Source organism: Manacus candei, unplaced genomic scaffold (assembly GCF_025592945.1).
Source record: "Manacus candei isolate 608988 ecotype Guabito, Panama unplaced genomic scaffold, ASM2559294v1 h1tg000069l, whole genome shotgun sequence".
Classification (NCBI taxonomy): Eukaryota; Metazoa; Chordata; class Aves; order Passeriformes; family Pipridae; genus Manacus; species Manacus candei.
Window position 1 is genome coordinate 6,639,184 of NW_026138117.1, and position 18,635 is coordinate 6,657,818.

The following is an 18,635-nucleotide window of genomic DNA, read 5'->3' on the forward strand; positions in this document are numbered from 1 at the left end:
TGCTCATTTTTATCAGGATTGGGATACAAGTGAGGGGAAAGGAAGGAAAAGATAAGGCAAACAACTCCCTATGTGTATTTCCTGGTACTGCTGCTTTAACTGGTATACGTCAAGCCCAGAAACACCAGAAGACAGAGCACACCAGGCTTGGTTCCAAACTATTGGCCTTACCACTCTTCCAGAAGCGTTTGCCAGCATTACGTATCTGCCCAGAAAGTTTCTGAACCACCAAGCCACATAATCATCTTTCAGTGGGCCCTACTGGCAGTACCTGTGTGTGTACCTCTCCTCCTCCTTCCCCTGTCCTGAGATGCTGAGCATTGGTGCTCATGGGGCTGCAGGGCCCTATGGGACAGGTGCTGCAGAGGACGGGTCAGCCCACTTTAAGGCATGGGAGGAATGCAGACTGTCCAGAGAAGATCCCTCCTCTACAGATTTCAGAAAGTATTTTTTCTTCATCAGTAAACAAACAATGAGTCATTGGCTGTCGCATGGGAGAAAATTAGGTTACAAAGAATGTATAAGTAAATAAATTAGTTCCCGTTAGTCATGGCAACAGCTCAGTGTTCCCACCCAAATATTTTATTCCAATTCATCTTTCTGCCTTCATTTTTGCAATATTGTTACCCTTGTACTTTGGGGAACAAAATTCTAGTAAGATTCTTTTGGAAATACAGTTTTTAAAAATACAGTTCTTGTGTTAGACTATATTTGAAGATGCAGTCTTTATTTTTTGATATTTATGTCCAGAGATGGAGCTGGGGAGGGAAGAAACAGAGCTGTACCCTCCTTTGCCCTGACAGTGCTACAGGTCTTGTGTATGGCATTTGTCACTCGACCTGTAAAAGGAGCTTTTACCATATAGACATCTGTTGCTCACCTACCTGCCCCGAATGTGGTGCATTATGCTTCATCTGTTTTACAGATGCCATCCAGAAGAAGAGCTTTGGAGGTTTGCTGACCTCTGTCCCCAGGCATTGATGCCAGAATATTGCAGTCCAAAGAACCATGTCTCTCTGGGGAAATTGTCTATTTAAAAACATGTTTCTGCTCCAGTCCTTTCCTTTACATCTGAATATTAGAGCAGTTGATGAAAATTTTTTATGTTTTCCCCAGATCCTGCAGAGATGGAAATCTTGCAGAAGAGCTGCGTTTTCATCCTTGGTTTTAATTCTGTTCTTTCAAAACCCTTGTTTTGTTAATAGCTACTGAATTGTCTAAAAATTATATAAGATGGTTTAAATGTATATATTCATTAGAGCTCCTATAACCTCAGTCCATGCCAAAAGTGTGCCCTCCAAAGTAGAGGAAATTGGAAATTTTTGGAGTCACATCTTGATTTAAATGTCATCATCCTCATCTATAGGCACAAATTGATATTACCTTTTTCACTAAGATATGAAAAAGACTTCAGAAACTATTCCAGAGAACTGAATAATTTATGTATTGCCATTATTCACAGATTTCCCCAAAACTCTTTTCCCATTGGTTTTGCCCCTTATTATGAGAGGTAGGAGGAATTTAAGGAGATGGCACAAATACCTTTTCTGATACACTTTTCAATATTTGCAACTAAGAAAATTATTCCTTTTAAAATAATATCAAAAAACATTACCCACCTTCCTGACTACAACTGGTTTTATATCTGCATGGTGCTGTTACATATGTCTGTTCTAAACATAAAATTAATTTCTGCTACTCCAAGCTATAAATATGATGCCATTTTCTTGGTCAGAAGGACAACAGAAATTTTCCCATAACCACTATTACCAATATAAATCTCTTCATACTATAAATCACAGAATCACAGAATATGCTGAGTTGGAAGGGACCCACAAGGATCATCGAGTCCAACTCCTGACCCTGCACAGGATCATCCTCCAGAGTCACACCATGTGCCTGAGAGTATCATCCAAATGCTTCTTGAACTCTGGCAGGCTTGAAGCTGTGACCACTTCTCTGGGGAGCCTGTTCCAGTGCCCAACCACCCTCTGGGTGAAAAACCTCTTTTTAATATGCAACCTAAACCTCCCCTGACACAGCTTCAGACCATTCCCTCAGATTCTGTCACTGGTCACCACAGAGAAGAGATCAGTGTCTGCCCCTCCTCTTTCTCTCACGAGGAAGTTGTAGACTGCAAGGAGATCTCCCCTCAGTCTCCTCTTATCCAGGCTGAACAGACCAAGTGGCCTCAGCCACTCCTCGTACGGCTTCCTCTCAAGGCCCTTTATCATCTTTGTTGCCTGCCTTCAGACACTCTCTAATGGCTTAATATCTTTCTTATATTGTGGTGCCCAAAACTGCCACAATATTCAAGGTGAGGCCACACCAGTGCAGAACAGAATGGGACAATCCCCTCCCTTGACCAGCTGGCAATGCTTTGCCTGATGCCCCCCAGGACACAGTAAATGAATCAGTTTGATTTGGACTGAATTTTCAGGTCAGTGGACCAAAAATGTAGTTTCCCCTTTAGTTCTGCTGTATTTCCTATGTCTTCAATGATAACACTTTATTGAGACTATTGTCTTCAATTACCCAGAAGAGATGATGCATGAAGGAAGGAGAGAGAGAAAAGCAGTGTGGAAGGGACTTTCGGCCCTGTATGACACACAGGTGCTGCAAGGTTTGTGAATGCATCAGGTAGGTGGCCTGAAGCCATCTCTTCCCTACTGTTTAAACAAGGATTCTTATTTCTGGTCTTGCAAACATGTTTAGGCTGCAATAAATTTAAATTGCCCTGTCGAATTCTCAAGGCTCTCAGAACTTGGAGGCAATGTTAGTAAAAATTTAAAATAGGGGACATCACAGATTATTCATGCAGTCAACTTAAAAGGCTGTGGGATTTGTTCCAGTACAGCAGAGAATTTTTTCATTATTGGTGGCAGTAATAACCGTAAGCTGAGGTCTGTGATTCAGTTTATGGTGGTCTTAATTTATGATGGAAGACTTTATTTTTAACAATAAAAGTGGGGGATACCAAAATTCTGTAAAGGTAATTAACTCCACAGATGCAGGACTCAAGGCTGCCCTAATGAGTGAAAAAAACCCCAAACAAATCTATAAGGGTGATGGATTTTATTCTTTTTCTTCCCAGCAGGTTAACTTTAAAGTATCTTTTTTTAATTGACACTTTTAATGAAACAATTGAAATACTACAAAACTATGTTTAGTTCTGCTTATTGTTGATGTTAAAGACATTTTTACACAAAATCTGAACAAGAACAGGTCAGGTGGAGTAACATGTGTTTGAAAACATTTCCTCTACACAAAGTATAGTAAGACAGACTGTATGTAAAAAAGTACTAATTCATGGTCTTTTCTTTGAATGAAAGGAGCAAATTTGTTTCTAAATTCTCCATCTTCACTTCCTAGTGGAGAATTGATTCTTGGATGCTGGACTGAATAAAATCACAGTTTGTGTTTTGCTATTTGGTTCTTTGCTTCTATTTAGATGGCTTTTTTTCTTTCAAGGATGGAAAGTAGATCTTTATGAGCCTCACAGAGAAAAAAATAAATTAATTTCTTTCAACACAATCCATCTGATTTGAGCTGCTAATTTAACAGAGAAAAGTGAGGTCGAAAACCAACTCTCCAAAGGCCAGCTCTGGTAGAGCAAGAAGGTAAGAATTTACCCATCTCAACCTGTCGAGAGTTGATGTTATTAATCCCTATGCTACTGTTTAACATATATGTAAGGTTAGCAATTAAAAGATGGATATTTCCATTCATTTAGATTGCAGGTAAGATAAGAAATTGAGGGCTGAGTTTATTTTTTCAATACTTTTGAGACATCAAAAACATGTGAAGCAAAAGAATTTTAATTCTTATTTTATGAAAGTAAAAGTATTTATATTTCCTTGTTGACACGGTGGGTGGGAGCAGTGGAACCAGAAGCTTTGTGTTGAATTTCCTCTGTGATAATGAATTCCTTTTGATGAAAGGCAAGACTCCTAACAGCTGCATGCTGTAATTTCTTTGTCCTAAATGTAGCTGTATATAAAGTATACCTGCCTCATGGGATATTCCAGCAATGAATAGAACTGCATATGTTGAAAGTACTACATAATGCCAGAATAGCTGATACTTAGGTTGATACTTTACAGCCTAAGTGCCTGAAACACTTTTCTCATTACCTTATTATTATCTTTACTGCTTGCATGTGGCCTGACCAGGCAGAAACAATTAGACAATGACAAGGAAAGAGGCAGAGGTGTTTATAGTCAAGTCACCATAAAGTCCGCAGATTTTTTTATTTATATATTTGAAATAATTTGCAGCCAGAGCTGAAGGAGGTTTGGATTTGGGTTTTTTGTTTGTTTGTTTTTAAGATTCTGGTATTTTCAAATATTTAGAAGGGTTTTGTGTTTCCCGGCTGTTGTCTAGCTCAAGATGATACATAATATGTAAATGTACCAGCTATTTTCTGAGATTCTTGGGAAGTCACAACATAGGCAAAAGTTATCATCAGAGTCACACTGGAAGTGTAAAAACTAGTGTGCCCCAGAGTATTTATTTAGGTAAGAAAAGCTTATGCAGCTGATGGAAGAAATACTCTGTGAGGAAATTCAATTTCAGTAGCTTTTTTATCTTATTTCCTTAGTTCCTCAGTCATCTCCCAACCTCAACTATTTCTTTAGGAACCCTGAGTGAGTGGGGAAAAATGTATTGAATTTAATGGTTGGCTTGGGAAAGTCTTCCCCAAAGGACTGTTTGTCCATTATAACTGTCTGTCTGCCGAATTTATTTTATTTTGTTTTACTGACTATAAGGACATGAGTACTTACATTTACTCTCTTTCTCAAAATATTGTGGTTTGGCTGAGTGGTTTAGACTAAACTGAAGAGTTACATCAGCACTAGAGAGGATGGTTTATTTTGGTCTTTTTACCTGTGTGTTTTCAAACTCCACTTGTGCTGTAAGCATCGGGCTGTGTGTGGGAGCAGTGCTACAGTGGGAGGATGCACAGGAGGCATCACCACTCATTCCTACACGCTCACAGATGCAGGGAAGTGTTTTACCCAAATGCTCTGCTCTGTTGTAGAAGGGAATTTGGAGATGGGAGCAAGGCCAGGGACCACTGCACTCAGTGAATTGGGAAAGGTGGATTTCACAGGGACCTAGTGCCATATCCCTCACAAGCGCTGTGCAATTTAGTTGTAGGCAAAGCAGAGTGACCACACTGTGATCTGCACTAATAGCACCATCCAGACCAAACCAGAGCACAGGTGGTAACCAAAGTCGGCCAGGGATGTCCTTGCAGTCACCATGGCCTCATCCATGATACAGAGGATACGCACAAGCCACTCACCACCCCTTCAGCTCAGCTGGGGTGGACTGCTGTTCCCTGAGGACCCCACACCATTTCACCTGCAATGCCTGGCTGTGCTGCTGTTCTGCTGAACAAAGGGACAACTACGTTTCACCAGAATCTAATCACTTCGATGAAATGTTTTTTCAGAGGAACAGTCAAGATGCCCGAGCCCTTGCAGCTTCCCTAGGGGCTTAGTCTCCACCTCCAGGACATGTACCTTGGCACCCTGTCTCCTGCAGTCCTGGTGCCAGGATGCCTGCTCGCCCATGGACAGCTGGGCTCGGCACCCGAAGAAACCTGTTCTCACTGGCTGCAACGAGTCCAGCAGCCTATTGCTTGCTCATTCTCTGGGAAAGCCTACACTTAAGAGACCAGCAAAGCAGCCCTGAGCACGCTCCAGTCACGTGCAGAAAGGATTTGGATTACAACTCTCCAGCTCCACAGGCAGCCCAAGCATCCTGGCCTTGTGCAAATGCAGTGGATTTTGCCTACTGATCTATTTTTTTCCGCTCCAAAGGGTAGACATACGAGACCGTTGTTCAGAAGTTAATTCATGCTGCACTAGTGATTGTATTATTATTGCTCTCATGCTGCTATTGATATAGAAGACATTTTACAGGAAATCATGAAGACTATTGCTTTAAGCAAGGCTGTAATTTAAAGTTATCCCGACAACAAGACCCATGTTTGTATCCTCACCTCTATAGCACTGCAGTGGTACAATACTAGTCCAGCTGATGTTCTGATCTAAGTTTTCAACATGTCCATTTTTTTTTTTAATTGATAGGTTTAACATTTTAGACCTGGTTCATCAGTCTAAAATCTGAACTAGAGAGCACTTAAACTTGAGGCAAAATTCTCCTTTGTATGAATAAGAGATGCAGGAGTCCAGTATATATACTCAATGAAGAAATGCTCTTTACCTGCTTGGGAGGTATGAGATGTATCTACAATTCATGGTTTTATTTTATAGAAGTTATATTTTGTTCCCTCAGACTTAATGAAAATGAAGAAATCAGTAATCATATTCAATTAGTCTAAATGGCATCACTTCATTATTTGTAATAGGAGACAAGATAACTTTAAAACGTGCCAGAACAAATTGTTTCTTGCATACATATTCTTTCTTTTATGTCTGTCCTAGTGTGAATATCCCCCTTGAACACTTTCCTGTATTGGACATACTGATTACACTGTTCATTTAGCAAGCAGCAAATGAATGGAAGTGCTATTAAAATACACCAAATCATTTGCATCAGAGTACAAACACTTCCTTGAAAAATGAAGGCAGCTGGGAAGACCATGTAGGAATAACAGCAAACATGTAAACTTAGGAGGCGCAGTTCAATCTGGGAGCCAAAAGTGCAGGCCGTGCTCCTGTGTCTGGTTCTATCTGGGCTGACAGCAGCTGCAGGGCAGGATGAGGCAGGGCTTCTGCTCTCCAGGGCCAAGGGTGTTACTGGGAGCAAAAGGAACTGGGTGGAGGGGATAGGATTACTGCATGCTGTCTCTCCCTATGAGAATGAGGGTCATCCACGTTCCACCGACTTATTTGTGGGGGAGCAGTTAGAGGAATTAATTTACTAATCCTACACCCAGCCTCTCTCTTCCCTGGCTGCAATCTTCCAATAATTTCCCAATATAGACTCTATCTCCCTGTCTGCAGCTGTTTGTTATTTGTTATTTTTAATTACAAAATGCTGTTTCCTAAGACTCAGACTTTTGTTTCTTCATCAAATCTACTTCCACCTAAAGTACATAAAGAATTTGCACCTAATACATGAAAATCTTGTCTAAACTATATCTATCAATATAATCTGAAGAAATTAGACACCTGCTCTAATAGTAAGCCAATGTTCAAGAAAATTAGGAGAACTGGAAGGCTGATTCTTCAACCACTCATAAATCACGAACACATGCTTTACTTTTGAGTAGCCTTGAAATAGTTTGCAGGAATAGTTTTTAGGTGGCTAAGGATGGCTAACTGCACTCCTGCAGTTGTTCAGTGGAGACAATGTGGGGGCAGTGTCTCTACGTGCCATTGCTTCAGCTTCCTGATTGTATGACTGCAACTTAATGAGCTGCTTAGGGGCTGACCCAATGAAAGGTTTAAGTGACTAAAAAAAGACTTATGTATTATTAAGATGCCTGTACTCAACATCACAAATCCATACCTTCCTGTTTGATTTCACAATGCTCTAAACACTGCCAGCTCTGCATCTGCATGTGCCCGGGACCGTCCCTGATACTCTTGTCATGTCTGGGTGTGATTGCAACCCAAAAATGCATCACTTGTTTGCCTTAAGGGCCTGCCACAGTAGACTTGGCACACAACCACAGGATGGATCCACTGCAGGAGGCAGCAGTGTTTATGGAGCAGCTTTGACTATGAATACCCTGCACCTTTGCTGTTGAAAGTAAAGGCAAAATCTATGGGGCTGGAGGAATGGTGTGTAAATGCCATTCCATAATGCGTAGGGTACTCACATGGAAAGGAGAGAGTTAGACAAATCTGGAGATTTCCATCTCCTAGTCAGCAAAGCAAGTTCAGGATCCCTTCATTGTGGCCAGAGGAACAGGAGTGGGATCTCTAAGAGGTGTTTATGCATCATGTCCCTTGGTGCTAGGTTGCTCCCTGAAAAAGTTGCTGGCTGAGAATGTTCTTACTCTGACTCCGTTGCCCCAAAGATTTGGTATCACAAGCCCCGGTGAGTCAAATAACCATTTTGTGACCCCAAAGCTGAAGGTCTCACCCATCTCTCACACTGGCTTTCATGCTTTGGCTTTGTGTTTGAATCACCTCAGTTCAACAACCTGAAAGAAAATAAACAACAGCAAAACCTACATAGCTTTACGCCACAGTAGTGAGTCAAAGGGAGGGTCCAGTCAGGGCCAGAGCAGGTAGAAGCAGGATACATGAGTGGGAAAGGAGAGAGATGTTGCGCCTCTGTCCTTAGCTGAACATTTTGGTGGCTGCATCTGCAGGCTCCACGTATGCTCTCCAGCAAGCATCATGACCATCTCTGGGTTTGAGCCCTGCTTGCACTTAATGACCACCTCTGCTGGTGAAAATGTTAGCAAAGATTTGAAAAATTAAGATTCATTAGAAAACGATTAATTAGTTTGAGCACAGGTGCCTGTCCAAATTGCCACATACAGCTTAAATGGTGGCTGCTGGGGATATGTTCCTATTAGGTACATGCTCTCCTAGCTTTGAATAAATATTTTCTCCCAGAGCATAAACATTTATGATTTAATCTAATTTAGCCTTAGAGAAACCACAAATGTCTAGGGTAATCTTAACATTTGTCACAGATAATCAGTTGTTGTTGGTCAATGAATAATTAATACGATTTAAGGAGTTCTTAGGTGACACAGGTCAAACACACACACTTCTGCACTGCTGAAAGCAAAGAACTGAGGCCAAAACACAAGCTCTGAATAGGACAGGTTGCTTCATTCTTAGCATTAGCTCAGCTGATATATATAGGCAGCAGAGACCAAACTTACCAAGACCTTCTGCCCACCCTGTCCTTTAGAAGGCAGGGCCTTCTACTTCTAAGCAGATCACAATTTGACCCAGAAGTGCATAAAACCAGTACATCATTCATCTGAGAGAAACTAATTGGCAAATATATTCCTCAAGCTGCTTTATTCTGCTTATGCAGAATGTTACATTGATTGAAGACATAAGCAGGAAGTGCCTGGGAAATTACAACTGAAAAGTGAAGTGAATTTGCTACAGGTCTTAATCTTACATTATAGTAAAAAAAGACATACAGGTCTATTTGAGATAGAAAACCTTTTCTTTATATGTATATTATTAAAGACAAAGGAAAAAACAAGAGAAAGAGGAAAGGAATAGGGGAAAGCTAAAAAAAGGAAAAGGGAAAGGGAAAAGAGAAAAGTCTTTTGAGAGTTAATTCTTCAGCCATTTTCCTCTTTTTTTGAGCTGGTACTCCATGACAACTTTTCTATTATATGCCGTCTCTGACGTATTGCTATGAAAGCATACAGGACTTTTCCATTGAGAGGAAAATTGGTGAGGCTGTCTTGTTTACAACTGCTAACATAATAACTCTGATAAAAGTAGTGGACATAATTACGCCACTTTCAGACAAATTGTGGAAAAAAATAACTTTATGATCCTTTAACCTGGCTGTTGCACCTGAATGTGTTATCCTTAAAACCAATTGTGATGTTGCTTGTTAACAGCATCCCTGCTCAGAGAGGGCTGTGCACACTTGGTGACTTCCTGACTTTCAACAAATCATAGTAAAAGTGTTCTCCCTGCAAGTGTAGTTTAAGGATTTTCACAGCAATCGGTGTTCTCAATAGGCTCAGCTTTGGAAGAAAAGTGTGAGATTGACTTTATTTGTGTCCCACAGATAATAGGCAGCAACCAAAGCTCTGGGCTAGAAGGGGACTAGGTGGTCGTACCATCTCAGCAGATTTCCTCTGCAGTCCTTTCCGGCTCTGCTGTGGGCTGCTGCTTCTTCCCAACTATCCTTGAAAAATCAAGTCAGGTCTAAGACTGAAAAATAAATGAGTAGACACTGCACTGCTGCAGTGATCATGCCATCCCCATTATAAAGATTCACAGGCAAAGCAGTTTAGTACAAGCCCAGTTAAGAAAAACACTCTGTATGCAGTTGAAAGTAGACCCAGGCTACTTAGAAGCACTTAAAAAGCACAGGATGACTATTCTTTCAATGCTTTCCCTTTGTGCTTCTCAAAGTGCTTTACGAATGTTCGTCAAGTATATGTTATAACACCTGTGAGGTGTTATAACATTGCTACTTTCCGAAGGGTAATGCAATTTTTGGGCACCTATGTGGACATGTGTGAAAGTTTCAGAGATACTAAACACCCAGAGCAACCAGCCACTAGTATGCCTAACTTGTAACCACCAAAAAGCACTATCAAAACTGAAATGGCAGGCTTCCTTTTATTTCCCTCCTAGTAAAAAAAAAAAGCTAAGGAGTAAACATTTTCAAGTGTGCCCCTACAGCTCTGAGAGCAAGAAACTTCTTATTTGCTTGCTTTTTTTTTTTTTTTTTTTTTTTTGCTTAAAGTAAGCTGAGACAACCTAAGCAAAGATGCAATTCAGTCAGTTTGGTCTGTAAGTAAAACAAAGTACACACCACATTGGATGACTCACAGTGAAATTTCAAGAGCAGATAAAATCAGTGGGAGCCAGGAGCTTTCCTGTAAATGATTTCAAAGTTACTGACACCAAAGCACAAGGCAGCACAGTCTTAGGCACCTGTTAGGGGAAGACACCATTAAAACACACTTCATCGTGATACTATGTTGAATGGGCAAAGAACAGTGTGGGGACAGGCACAAAGAAGGGTTCGCAACCCCTTTAGACCAACAAGAACAACAACATGTCAACATAAAGGCACATTTCATTCTCTCTGGCTTGGATACTTCACAGGAATTCCCCTTCCAGGGGTATTGTGGTGGAGAGGGCCCAATAACTAGGAGGTTTGGGACAGGAATTGGGAGAATGCAACCACACCCCGTTATCATTTTTCCCACCCGCCCTCCCACAGTGAAGATCTTTTCTTGCTCCCTATGCTTTCACAGGAGCTCTGAAGCAGCTGGCAAAGGGAGGCAAGCCAGCTACAGCTCTGCTGGCAGGGGTCTTTGAGGGGGGCTGCAAAAGCAGCGAACCTTGACCCTCTGCAGGTTCCCTGTGGTCTGCTGGGAAACTCCTATGGTAAATGAAACCATTCTGTGGGGTGAGAGCAGAGGAAATGGTCTTTTCATGATTGATCTAAAAAAGGACCACCATGACCTACCGTTATCAACATGAAGTAAATGATCTGCAATTAGTTTGCCTACACAATTTGTCCTGTCAACTAGAGACCTCACCTACCAAATTTTAAATCCCAGGAGAGCAGTGGTGTTGAGCTCTGCAGAAAGTCAAGGTATAAGTAATTTCAAACCTAGAACAGACCTGATTGTTATGTTGGGTCAAATAACCCATTGTATAGGACCGCTGCATTTTCATAATGCAGCTGAGCAGCACGTGGCTGACTGCTCACCGTGCCTCCTGCCTGGCAGGCATTCACAGCTATGGCAAGAAATCTCTACTCGAGAGGTTTGGCATTGAAAGAGCTGCAATATTTTAAATTGGTAATTTGGGGAACTGTGCAGACCCTTGGTCTGGAATAGACTATTTCTTGCTGAGAGCAGAAGTTGCTCCTATATTTGGCAGATGGCACTGACTCAGATGCTCATCAAGAGTCCTTTGCTTCATATGCCCATTTATGTTCACAGACTACAGATAAACATGTAGTGACTTAGGTTAGTATGACAACAGTGTTCGGCTAATGAGTGTCAAAACTATAAACACAACTGATCCTCCCAACATCTGTTGAAGAAAAACCAGCACCTGATATGTTTCATTTGTTTTTTTCAGCTAAATCAGAACTAATTTTGCTGCTGTGAGTCATAACACTAAAATATACCACCTGTATATGATGCCCTCTGTATTTTACATCTACAAATTATCCCTCCATTGTCCCAGTGAACTATTACTATAAATATATTAAAAATAGGAATACTCAACTACCAAAGCTTTACTGACTAAGCTAAAGCCATACAGCACTTGGATGACAGTGACAGATAGAAAACTAAGGCTGGGAACACTGATTTCTGAATTATTTTTCCTGTCTCTAGACAATACTTGTATGTAATAGAGATCAGCTAAACAAATGGTAGTGAAGCACATCTGAGGTTACATATGTTCTGCCATTTGTTACTGCCATGTTGCTGTCTTTGCAATAGATGCTTAGAAAGGGACTGTTTTAAAGCTAAAAAGCCCCACCCAAACCCAAGAAATACCTAACTGTATTTTGAAACCTGATTGTTTTTTCCTAGCTTCTTTGTCACTACTAAAAAGTAAGTTTGTTCCTTCAAATACCTGATTGTAATACAATCAATATTTAAAATAAATTTTACTTTACCTTTTTTTCAGTTAACAACTCATATTTATAATTTTGTATAGTCAAAATTTTCTCCATCTCTGATTTAAGAACTCAGTGTTTCCAGATTCTTTTATGTAATATTTGTATTTGGCCAGTAATTTTTATATTGTTGTCTGGTATTCAGTTTTTCTCTTATGTATAATCATTCAGCAATTTCAATTACAAATGATGGAGTCACAGGAAAATTTCTCTTTTACCATATTAGTTCTTCACACTATTTTTCTCTCAGCTAATTCTAATTTTAATTAGTTTGAGCAGCAATTGATTGTACTGATGTACTATTCAATTAATTCCACAATGGTGACTGAGGTTATTTGCTGAGTGACCGCAAAATACCAGAGTATTTTACAATAATTACATATCAGTTCTACTGGAAACAGTGGTCCATCTTCTTGTATATCCAAATGCTGATTTTAAAGTCACACCTATTTACATCTTTTTTAACCTATTTCCCATTAGAAAACAAGGATGACTTCATTTGTTAAGTGGAGAGATCATAAGATCTGTAACATTAAGAAGGAACTTTAAAAACTGACCATACAAAACATTTTGAAGTGAATTTTTTCATCAGGAGCAGGTGGAGTCTTGGCTTGTTATTGCGTGCCCATTGTTTTTTGCCTCCCGTTATTGTAGATCATGCAGATACAGGAAAATCATCTAGTGATCACACTATTGTTATGGTCTTTTTTGTCTTTTAATTCTGGATTGAAATGTAAAACATAGACTACACTTCTGTATTTTCTGAAGCAGAAAAAAAGCAGATTTGGCTATGACCTATTTAGATTGTAGATGATGTTTGATCTGCATGGATTGTACATCTGTCTAGACTGAAGCCTAAAACCTTGTGTACTGATCGGTAAGAGTCTGCATTACCCATTCAAATAGGAAATGTTGCATGAAGGTAAAATTCATGCCAGCAGATAATAGCAGAAAATTACTTACACTTTCTGACCTAATTCAGAATTGTCAACCTCAAACATTCAAAAATTCAATCAGGACACCAATCATGAAACTCATGTAAAATCCTGATTTAAAAGCACATTGATTTTTCTTTTATCTACAGGTTTTTAAGTTCACAGGGATCACGCTTCCAGACTTTCCCTGGCAGTCACGAAGGATGAAAACACTGTTTTGAAGGCTGCACTTTTCACATAATCTTATGCCCCTTGGAATCAGTGCTCTAAGAAATACAAAATATTTTGCATAACGATTACAATAATTGGCAATACAGTTTTCGAAGGCAGGGTCTTTGACTAATAACTGATTAGTCATCAGTTATTAGAAAAGAATTGGGAAGGCTAACAGGGAGCATTTGTTTTCTTCTCTGCAGTAAACTACAGTATTGTTAGGTTGTGTAACTCTGACACCAGCTAAACCTCTAAAGATTGAAGTCGACTCTTATGTATGAAGTTGGTAATTAAGGCTATAGACACATAGTACAAAGCCAAGGAGGAACTTAAATCCAAGTCAGCATGATGATACAGGATCGTTGTGTTTTCCCAACGTCTTGGCCCAAATCAGTGCCACCATCCCCCTGCTCCATTTGCCCAGGCTCTTGGGTTGACAGGATCCACTAAGGCATCTATGGATTTGCAGCAAGTCACTTCACCCATATTTCCAGACCATGACTGCCATGGGATAGGCCAGAGAAGATGTCTTGCCCATGCACACAAATGCTGCAAGGTTGTGGCTGGTGGGTCCCCAAGAAAGCTGCCATGGAGCTTGGCCAGTCTGAGGGCCCACAGGATGAGCTTTCCTCCATCAATAAACAACTATATACACTCGAAGAATGCTCCTCCCAAGCAAAGAAAGCACTGGCCCCTGGGCTTAAGCAACCCATAAATTGGTGATGCAGCCTATGGGATCTCCAAGTAAGAGATAACTTCCTCTGTTTCTCTTCTGTTGCCTCCCCTTGCATGTTTTTTTGCCCCTGAGAGGGGAGTATGAGCTAGCAGTCCTGAGTAAAGTCCAGTGCAGGCAACTCCATTTTGCTGATGTAACCTACCACAGCAGTGGGATGCTATATCCTGCACCACTGGCTCTGAACTGTTGCACGGCCCTGACACATGTCAGGGAGTTCTCCTCCTCCCTTGAAATGGCTGCACCTCATGGCGGGAAGATGCAATGCCTGCGTCTCTGCAGTGTGCAGAACAGCCAGCTCTGGACAGAATTTGGTATTTAAGTGCAAAATGGAGATTACACAGCAGAGTCAAAACATTTAACAGCAGTATTTTGAATTTCAAAACTGTATGAAAGATCAGTTTTAACCTTTGAACAGAGTTCAAAAGATGTCCCTCAGCACACTTCCACTTTTAAATAAACAGGAGAATCAAGGGCCCTGACATTTCCAAAGCCCAAAACACCAGTTTGTTTTCCTTACATAAATACTTTGAATCTCAGAAACTGCCTACAAAAGATAATGATAGAATTTGTCCTAGTAAAATGCAATCTGCTGAAAGATTTAGCTTGCAGTTTTACAGCACCTTAGGGGAGCTTTGGTCCATTGAATAGAAGAATTTGGATGTATTTTGAGCTCTAAGGACATGTTCTTCCCCTCAACATTTTTCATAAATGTCATTGAAGATGCAGCAGCCATGCAGTAAGTGAGAAAAGCAGCTGCCTTACCGTCAGGCTGAATTAGAATCATAGTGCAAGTATACTTAAGTGACTCAGCAGTAACTAAGTATTTGGGATCTATTCTCCCTAGTAGTGGTCATGTAATTCCCCTTCATCTACATGGGAATTGAGCACATGCTTTAAGCAGAAACTAGATGTGTAGTGATGTAAATTCTTTGAGAAGGAGAATTTTTTTTTGAGAGAGAAAAAACACAGATGCTGCTTAACTGAGTTGTAAGCTGGGAAGTTTTCTGGAAGGTGTTATTAAAATCAACATTTTTTTCAGATTAGAGAGAATTAAAAATCACCTTTTTTTTCCCCGGAATACCCAGGGTTTCTTTACCTTTCCATTTGTTATGGACAATATTAACAATCCCATGTTTATAAATGGAATTTATTAGAATATCGATACCTTTAAAAGGCAGTTTTGAAATGCAGGAGTAGTGATTTTTAAAACAGGTTAATCACAGAATGACAAAATCAATTATGTTGGAAAAGACCTCTCAGATCATCGAGTCAAACCTATATTAATTTAGATTTAGGTATATTTTCTCCCCAGTGGGCTAACACAGAGTGACAAACACCTTTACTGTCTATCTCTGAACTGGACAATGCTGTTTTCCAGATTTACAAACAACTTACCAGTCCTTCTGTCTCACATTCCTACTAAAATGTCTCCCAGTGTCCTATGGGAGCAGGTATTAGCTCATACTCTAGATAGAGCAGCTGGTGATAAAACCTGGAGCATCTGGAGAAAAGATCAGGTATTTGTGCAGAGGGTGGATGGAGCTGCATCCAGGAGGTGGTAGTCATCTTGCCACAACACGTGCAAATACATTAGTGTGGTTTGGGTCTGTAAGGCTGGAATCTGTGCTAGAGATTATGGTCATGTGTCCGTCCTGTGGAAGACACCGCTCTGCCAGGTGGGTGGCAAAGCACAAGCAGCATCATATGGGGGGTCAGAAAATGGGTAGTCATATAAAAAGAAAGGCAAACAAAAATAAAGAAATTTAAGCCAAAAGATATGATTTTTTTAGCCTCTTGTGCAAAATATGAACATCAAGATGAATTGACTGCCGTTATGTAATTGCAAAATAGGTCTGTCACACAACCTCTGGGTTTGGTGTTTACAAGTAACCCTGTTTGAAACAGCAGTATGAGGTAGGCTGTTTCTCTGCCAAAGACACAGTTGCATATTTTTATTGCTTAACAATTTTTTCTTTTATTTTTTTGTTATACAGTTATAGCCTTAGGCTGGGAAAAATATTCCTGTTCTTCTCTCCTGTGTATATATTTTCTAAGGACTGCACCACTCTTATGCATATGCAAAAGTGCATGCTTTGCATATTTACTTTATACAAAACAGTGTGCCTGCCACATCATGTAATGCTTTCACTTCTGTACAGATTCCCCCAAATTTATCATCTTCTCATATTTAGAATGTAATTCTCACTCAAATCACAAGCAGCCAGTTCTCCTTAATAACAGTTATTCCAGAGATAACAGCTAATTATGACATTTCAAAAGCCATATATTAATATTTCAGTAGGCTCAATGTTTTGAAATACTATTCTGGGCAACATCTTGGTCACTTTTGCTGGGAAGGATGTGTTCAGCAGATAGGCAGTTAAAATATCTTTCAACATACAAACTCTTGGAAACCCTTTCTATGGTGTCTTCTGCTCATCATAAGCCACAGTGTGTAAAAAAGACAGCTTTAATGGATCGCTTTGTAATATTATATTTACATATAACATATATATATTTAACAACAGTATGCTTCAGAGTCCTTAAATTAGTCCTTTGCCTGAAGACAATGTATTAATCCAAATCCCTCCCTGAAATATTCTTCTTCTGTAAATCCTATTAGCATTAATCTGGTGAAGTTAGGTGCGCTTTATCATTTTTTTTCAGATATCTGGAAAGCTTTGAGATCTACTGCTCACTCAGTGGCTTATGGTTTCAAACACTTTTGGAGGTCTAACTTTGCCTGGGAACCTTGCAGGGTTCATGTCACCTTTCCTTGGACATCCTCAACTCATCAGCACTGTATGGAAAACAACAGTGGAGGGTTTACTGTTCGCAAGGGTGTGGTAAGAAGGGACAAAACTGAGACTGAAATCTGTGTATTATGAATGCAAAGGAGAGCGGGATAATTCACCTCTCCTTTATCACTCCCACAGTGCATTATGTTCCAGAAACAGCAGAGACTTTTATCTGAAAGTCCTTGGATGACCGATTCCATTTAAATTCAGCCTAAGCCTCTGCAGGCTGGAGTGAGGCCTGACCATGCTGTGAGGCAGAGCCAGCAGGGACCCCAGATATTTTCCAGCTCTAAAAAATCACGGTCAGATTATTGTTTCAAAAGGAAGATTAACACCTCTTTCAGTCAAAGTCAAATGCATACACAAAAAAGACAGGAAAGGGGCTTTCTGTTCCTCCTTGAGGTGTATGTAAGTCTTTTTTGGAAGTAAAAAGTGGTCGCATTTCCCTTTCAGGTTTATCTCACAGGCATGTGGAAGGTGCTTGGGGCTTCCCAAACCATCATTTAAATGCTGCAAGAATTCGTAAAAATTAACATAGGGAAGAGGGAGTTATTTGAGGATTTCTAAGCTATTTTAAGCAGGAGCATGGAAAGATTGCCAAGCACACATTTTTTAATCATCATATTTAGAGAGTATAAAGTCTTTGTCCCAAGATCTCCCTGATAGCTTTGGCTTGGTCAGAGAAAATAAGACAGTGGGGCTGCTGACTCTATTTTGGATTTGGAAAAGGTGGTGCTGCTTAGCCTTGGCACCCAAGCCAGGAAATGTCTCCTGAGGAGAGGCTGAAGCAATACGGGTAACGTGCCAGCCTACTCTTCTGGGAAGCTGCCAGGCTGTGAAGGGTTAATGGTTTTACAACGTTTCTGAGCAGTTTCCCCGTCACCACCCCCACAGCACTGGTTTATAATTCGAACTCTCCAGGTTACTCCAGAGGGATGATCCTTCCCTTTTCCCACAGCCCAGGGACACTCCTGGAGGGGCTAGTGTGCCCTGGGGAAGGCAGGGGGGCCGGCAGGCCCAAGGCCAATGGCTTGGCTGGCACAGTGGCCATTCAACTGGAGACTAGGGTGACCGTGGGGTCTCCTGCCTGCCGTGTTTATCCATTCGCGGAGGGGTGCAGGGGGCTGCCTGGACCAGCCATAAGCCCAGGTATGAGGCTCTATTTTGGAAGAAAAGGGTTGCTTACCCGAGGGAATGACCTCAAGTTGTGTCAGGGGAGGTCTAGGTTAGATAGTAGAAAAAGGTTCTCCACCCAGAGGGTGGTTGGGCACAGGAAGAGGCTCCCCAGGGAAGTGGTCACAGCACCAAGCCTGATAAGAGTTCAAGCAACATTTGGACAACGCTCTCAGGCACATGGTACGTACTCTTTAAGATGGTCCCGTGCTGGGCTAAAAGTTGGACTCGATGATCCTTGTTGGTCCCTTCCAACTCAGGATATTCTGTGATTCTGTGGCTTGGGGTGGCTGCCGTCCCCGCCGCCCTTTCACGGGGGCACAACACCTGAGCAGGTACATACCGAGCACCCGGATTACCAACCACTGACCGACCCCGTTGATACGCGGGGCGCTGAGGCTGAAACTTCGTCCCGGGGCGGGAGCGAAGAGAGGGGCCGGGAACAGCGGGGGCTGCGGGCGCCCCGCGGCCGAGGGGCGGTGGAGGCGTCCC

General features: G+C 41.1%; 1 protein-coding gene across 1 annotated transcript in view; it reads right to left on the minus strand.

The window, feature by feature from the left end:
* FHL2 (four and a half LIM domains 2) overlaps positions 1-18,635 on the minus strand; it is a 159,314-nt gene that overhangs the window by 125,855 nt on the left and 14,824 nt on the right. The gene's annotated exons all lie outside the window — the stretch shown is intronic.